At 52.2% G+C, this 6,490-nt stretch overlaps 1 protein-coding gene across 1 annotated transcript in view; it reads left to right on the forward strand.

Annotated features, from left to right (window-relative positions):
• Positions 1–3,835, forward strand: part of PDE1B (phosphodiesterase 1B) — a 214,943-nt gene extending 211,108 nt beyond the window's left edge. Inside the window, exon 16 of the mRNA XM_068212044.1 lies at positions 3,821–3,835. The gene's annotated coding sequence lies outside the window, so the exon portion shown is untranslated. The remainder of the gene's footprint in view (positions 1–3,820) is intronic.
• Positions 3,836–6,490: the final 2,655 nt, after the last annotated feature.

Consider the following 6,490-nt stretch of genomic DNA (forward strand, 5'->3'; position numbering starts at 1 on the left):
CGCTCGGCGGGGCGCGGCCGCGCGCGCGCTGAAGCCGCCCAGGCGCCATGTTTGCTGATGGCGGCTGGCGCCGGCACGCGTCGCTTAGCAACGGAGACGCCGGGAGGGCCCGGGCCTGGGAGCCTCGGGCCTGGGAGCCTCAGGCCTGGGCCTGCTCCTTGCCCACCGCTGCAGAGGGGCTGTTCTGGGCAGGAAAAGCCCTTCTCAGGCCAAACCGGGCTGCTACTTCCCGCAAAGCCACTGGCACAGGGCTCCGTGTGGGCCTGAGCGCCCCGCGCTGGTTCTGCAAAGGGTCAGTGCAAGGGGCTGGGTGCAGCGGGGGAGCGTTGAAATTCAGCGCCAAGCTGTTTATTCTTTTTATGGGGTGTTGTCACTTGAGAAATACGATGCCTTGCCTGCTTCTCATCTTTAAGCGTTGATTTGAGGAACAGCCGGCAACTTGTGCCAAAGGCGAAACCCATTTCAAGCCACGAATGAGTCTTCCCTGTGCAGGAGTTTAATATGCAAACGGATAAAACTCAAACCCAACAATTACACAAAGGGAATTCACATAATCATAAAATAACAACGTGCTTTAATCTTTTAAATCTGAAACAAAACAGCGGGTAATTGAAGAATGGATATTAGCAATTAGAAAGCGGAACTAAATGCTGAAAATTGCGCAGTGGAAAAGGGAGTTCATAAAGCAGATTGCTCTCATCATCCAGCTGCTTTGTTGGAACTGCTTTATTTAGGGTATATAGTTTGTTTTAACTTAATAATAATTAATTTGTAATAGATTGTAAAAAGCCTCGAGATCTTTGGGAAAGTAAACATTACTGAGGCTTCCTTGAAGAAGAGAGCCAAAATTATCCAAAATTATCCAAAATTATCCAAAATTATCCAAAATTATCCAAAATTATCCAAAATTATAGGGGAACTGAGGCCTAGAAGAGACACAACTCATCCTCAGAGCCAATGGCTACACGAGAGAAAGGTCCTGACCTTGATATATTACCTTATAGTACAGGAAATCACCCAAAATCCCCATTTGCCCCTGTCTGGGAAGGAGCTGGAGGATGAAAGTTACACCTGGCTCTGCCAGGAGCCTCTTGTGCAGGTACATCCCCCATTTGTGATGAGGCTCAGCTGTTTCGGGTGTCAGCCCAGCCCGGGGCCTCCTGCAGCTCCTGCCTGTAATTAAATCTTCACAGCTAAGATGTCTCTATTGTCAGATCGTATTTATAGGCAGGCGAGTTGTTTTAGTGTCGTTCTGAAGAGTTGAGGAGGCTTTTGCTCATAAGCAAATTCTGCTCTCTTTCAAATTGTCATCCGCGATCTCGTGCCAATAAAAAAAAAAAAAAAAAAAAAGCACATTATTTTAGATGATTGCCCCCGCGGTGCTTGTTGTGAATTACTGCAGTAGGTGCTGGGCTTGTGTTACACAAATTACATTTCTTCCACATGCGTTCCACCATTGTCCTCCCTCCCAAACCCTCCTCTGAATCGGGAGGGCAGCAGGGGCTGAGCACCCCAAAAAGCTTCTCAGAACCCCGCCCAAGCTGTGGTGCGGACCTGGCAAATTGGGTCCCTGCTCGGTCCCAGGCTCTAAAACCATTGTGGAGTCTCTTTCCTGCTCCTTGGTTGATGAATGATGAGAGCACAGAGGTCAGCGGCACCTTTCATTTGGAGCTTTATTCCACGGGAGAAGAAAGGCAGAAGGACTGAGGGCCTTTTCAGGAGCTGCTTTATGGCAAAGTAATTATATTCTCTTTTTGTTTGTGTCAGGAAGAGGGGGGGAGAAGCCTTGAAATGTCTCATCTGGGAAACCGTTAATAGAATTTATGCTAATTTGATGATTCCGGCGATTACTGGCGGAAGCACTTCACATTCTCAGGCAGCAGAAATTCTCCTCCAGCTCCTCCCTCAACCTCGCTGGGTTGCTCTTCAGCCCTTTCTCCTCCTCCAGCCACCCCAGACCCTTCACTGGGCAGCACTGGCTTACCCCAGAGTGTGACCCCGGGATGTGACCCCGGGATGTCACCAGGATTGGTGCCGACGCCAATGGCATCCCTGGTGACCCCATTCCTCAATTTTTGGGGGAAAATGGAAGGAAATCTGTCCAAGTGCCTCACAGTGTGAGCAAAGAGCAAAGCCAAACCTCTCCCTGCCAGCCTCATCCTCTGGTGAAGCTTTGCAAACACCGATTGCTCTGCCCAGCTCCTGTAATTAACTCTGCAATTGCAAACCCATTTGTGCAGCTTTGTGCTCAGGGGAAACCTTTATTAAGTTCCTTTTAATCCAAAACCAGTTAGACCACGATGGTCTTCATAAACAGTCATTCAAAAATAAAAAGGCAGGGGGGAGCAAGGGAATTAGAAACTTTAAGACAGCAACCTTTCTCCAGGGAGGAAAAAAATTATCTTAGGTGCATTTCTCTTGATTCATTCATACAGCAGGGGTGTTAAAAAGGAGTTGTTCAGTAGTGTGAGGAAAAAATCCATCAGGCTGAGCAGGGGGGGCAGTTGGAGTTTAGCCAGAGGGAGATGGACCTTTGAGGGAATTAATTTCTGATTTCTCCTGGCTGGCCAGAGCCAGAGGCCGGCAGATGGCATCAGGCTCATGTGCTGGGTGGGAGCTACAGGGCCTAAGCCATCCCTCCGCCGGGCAAAATGTGGCCACAGCATCACCCACGGGGTCTGTGAGGAGGGGGATGATGAGCCCATGGGGTTTGTGAGGAGGGGGATGATGAGCCCATGGGGTCTGTGAGGAGGGAGATGATGAGCCCATGGGGTTTGTAATGAGAGGGTTAAAGGAGCCCATGGGGTCTCTGAGGAGGGGGCCAAACGGACCCTGGTTTTGCCAGCAGTCCAACAACAAACCAGGTTCATCTGTGATGTCCCACCTGAGGAACCCGGGATGTTTCTTTCATCAACTTCAGGGTGAAGATCACTTGCATGGGATGAGCCAGACCCGCCGTAAACAGTGCATTAATGCCAGCAGAGAAGCCACGGCCTTATCCTGAACTCCTTAAAAAACAAAGGCAGTCTCTATTGCCTTCATCTGGCTTTTAATGAATGACCTCTTGTCGCCGGGAGCTGCGTGCGGTGACAAAGGACCTTTGTGGGCCGATATTTATGATTTCATTTAAGCCAGGGAGTAAGCTAAGGGAGAGGGCTGGAAAATAAGAGCTGAGCTGATGGTTCTGTCTTTAAACTCAAGGGATCTTTATCTAGTTTTTGTATTAATACAGTTGTCATCTCTTAAATATTTGAGCGACTCACAGCCGTGAACGCTCCCACGCCGGAGGGACTCACTGACTCCGGCTCTCCCAAGCCCACACCCTCCTCTGGACCCGAATGCTGGGGAGCAGGGAAGGGTTTGCATTTTCTTAGTGCCCCCCAAACCTTACCCACACATGAAGCCTGCTGTGAGTGCCCACAACCTGCTCATGGGGGGCCCCGGGCTCCAACACCCCTCCCCACACCAGCGACTTGCCAACACTGATAAATTTTTGCCTTTTCCTTCGGCAAGCCTTGGTGGAGGATTAAACAGCTGGGAGTCGGTAGTGAGAGCGTGTCCCCTCTCCTTTGCCATGCAAACAGAGAAAATTAATCTTCCAGCTTCCTCTGATATTTGGGCTGAATTACAAGCTGGGAGCAGAGATAAAGTGCGGGCGAAGGAAGGCACAGGTACAGCGGAGCCGGGCTGCTGGCACAGGCCTTTGTCCGTGCAGATAACGCTCCCCTCCTGGAGTCATGCATAATTCACCAGCCTGCCTCCCTGGTCCTGGTCATCCCTCCCTCTGCTCGCTCTGTTCTCCTCCCTGAGCAGCTGGAAGCTCCATGTCCGAGCGAGCCATCGTGCGTTTGTGTGCAGAGACACATCAAACCTCACTGACAGCGCGGGTCTTGTTGGGACAAAGGTAAGGGGAGCTTGTCCCCTCTACCTGAAGGCTGATGGAGCTGTGGGTGACACCTGTGCTGGCATGGGACACCGGTGTCACTCTGCAGTTCCCACCTGCAATCCATCCAAGGCACAGCAGCACACCCGCTCCTGCCGGGGCTGGGGCTGCGTTTGAAATGCCCATCACATCCCAGCTCTGCTAACCACGCTATGTCCCTAAATCCCTCCACGTTATACTTGGATAGAGGTTACATCCTCCGGGATACCAGCCCCAGCATTAACAGACACCAAATGCATTTTATTTGGTCGATCATCCGGAGGCTCTTGACAGAGCTGTGGGAAAGCCATGGAGGTTTTCCACAGCCGCCAGGAGTTCCTCTCCCAGAACAAGGCAAGAACAACCTCGGTCACTCCCAGCCAAACAGCACACACACACACACACACACACACACACACCTGCTTAATGATTTTTGCTTTGTAAACCAAAGCGGTGCCATGAGTTTAATAACCACTGCTTGGGAGTAATTGGGGCGATTATTGTATGGCCCAGGGGGAAAATTGCAGCTTGTTATCTCCAGGGAGTAGCATTAGGATCCAGCAGATAATCAGACCGTTATTTGTTGCACTTCAGATGACATTTCTTGTGGATTTAGAAACGATAGTGATCAAGGCATGTTGTCAGAGCCACTGCCAAACTGTGGAGTCCAGAGACCTGGAAGCTAAATAGCACCTGGAGCTGCCTGGGACAGCTGCTCTTCCAGCAGGAATAACAGACTTATGAGCCACATTGAGCTCAAAGACATCCAGACCTCAGCAACACTTGTCTCTTCTTTAATTTGAGCTTCTCATAAGAGAGACAACGCTCAGGATGAGGATGCAAAGGGGGGATATCATCTCTAGCATGCCACCAACCAGATCTATACTCATACTCAGGTTTCTTTGAGACCTTCCCCCCTGTTTCTCCCTCTCCACCCTAATCAATGGCCTCTGCCTGTGCCCTCACCTCCAGCACTCTGCTCCCAGGGATGGGCTCACAGATGACACGGCAGCACCTCAGTCCCCCCATGATGCCAGCGACGAGGATCCTGCCAAGCCTGGAGAGCTGAGCCAAGGCAGCTCCGCTATTGATCCCCGATCAATGACAGCTCAAGGCCTGGAAATGACAGCGCCTTTCCCCAGCCCTCAGCTCCCAGCCCGGGCTGGAGGCTCACGCAGAGGTTTAGCAATAATCCGAGGTAGCAGCGGGGATGGGAAGAGCCTCTTGCAGCAGGTGGGTTGTTCAACAAATTGGACACATAACGAGACAAAAGGCACAGAGGAAGGAGATCTGGTGGGACTGGACCTTTATCTCTGGCACGCTGGCCGCCAAATCTCTGTGCAATATTTATCAAGGACAGGAGAATTGGCAGTCGATGCATAAGTGAGGAATTAAAGCCACTGCCATCCTTATCTCCCCGGCAGAGCGGCGGCGAGGGGAGGGGTGGGCGGGAGCTGCGAGCCAGCCCAGGGCAATCGACTTTGAAACCATTTGTGGATTTAAAGAGTCCAAACTTTATTAGCTCAGCTGAAGGGGAGCAGAGCAGAAGCACCAAGAGGGCAAACCAGCACATCCACATCCGCGGGCTGCCTGAGCTGAGCGCTGCCTCCGGGCAGGCATTTCCACTGGAAAGTCCCTTGTGTCACTGATCAGACATTGCACGGCTGGGGGACAGGGCAGAGCCGCCCCAGAGGCTCCAGGTAAGGGGTCTGTGGTCTTTCAAGCCGAGTTAAAATTCACTTTTAAACCGAGGAGCTGCTGCACTTTCTCGCCTAGTTTCTCAGCAGTGAGACAAAGGCAGACCATGCTCTGCCCTCGGGATAGTCACGTTTTGCACAGTCAGAGGCGCAGCTCCTGGGGAGAGCAGACAGTCCTCGGCACTTCCAGCCACCCCGTGAATCTGCCTCAGGAGACACAGCCAGAAAAAACACAGGGGAAGGGATGGATACAGCCCCAGAGCTCCAAGCCAGTCCGTCGAGGGGGTTTGTGCACCATCCATCCCCAGGGAGGGCAGCTCAGCCCCCGGCCCCAGTGCCCCAGCCCCTCCGGCTTCGGATGGCGAGCAAAGGGCTGCTCCATTGCCAGCATCCCCTGGGAATCCCCAGTGATCACATAACGGCTGTAATTAACTCGATTATTGGCTTTTCTTTTGCTGAGACTGCACGTTCAAGATGGGCTCCATCTGCTCCTCTGCTCCTTGCATGGGCCTGGCTGCAGCGGGAGGGGACGAAGCCCCTTCTTCCAGAAAAATGTGTCATTTCTGCCAACAGGGACAAGGTCATGCTGGGGGGCAGCAGCAGCCCCTGGACAATGGCTGTGGGTCCAGCTGCCCAACTCCCCCAGCCCTTTCACCACACACCAAACTCTGCCAGCCAGCCTTGTGCCCCTGGGCACCCACCAGCCCCAGAGCCGGCTCCACCGGGGCCATCAGCTTCGTTAAATTGTTTAAGGGGATTTGCATCTGTCTGTTTAATTTCTCTTTGATGCAAATAAAAGCCCAGGAAGCCGAGTGGGAGATGCTGGACTGCCGTGTATTGGGTGCCTGCTGGGAGAAAGATGCTCTGATCT

This window comes from Anomalospiza imberbis, chromosome 22 (genome assembly GCF_031753505.1).
Source record: "Anomalospiza imberbis isolate Cuckoo-Finch-1a 21T00152 chromosome 22, ASM3175350v1, whole genome shotgun sequence".
NCBI classification, from domain to species: Eukaryota; Metazoa; Chordata; class Aves; order Passeriformes; family Viduidae; genus Anomalospiza; species Anomalospiza imberbis.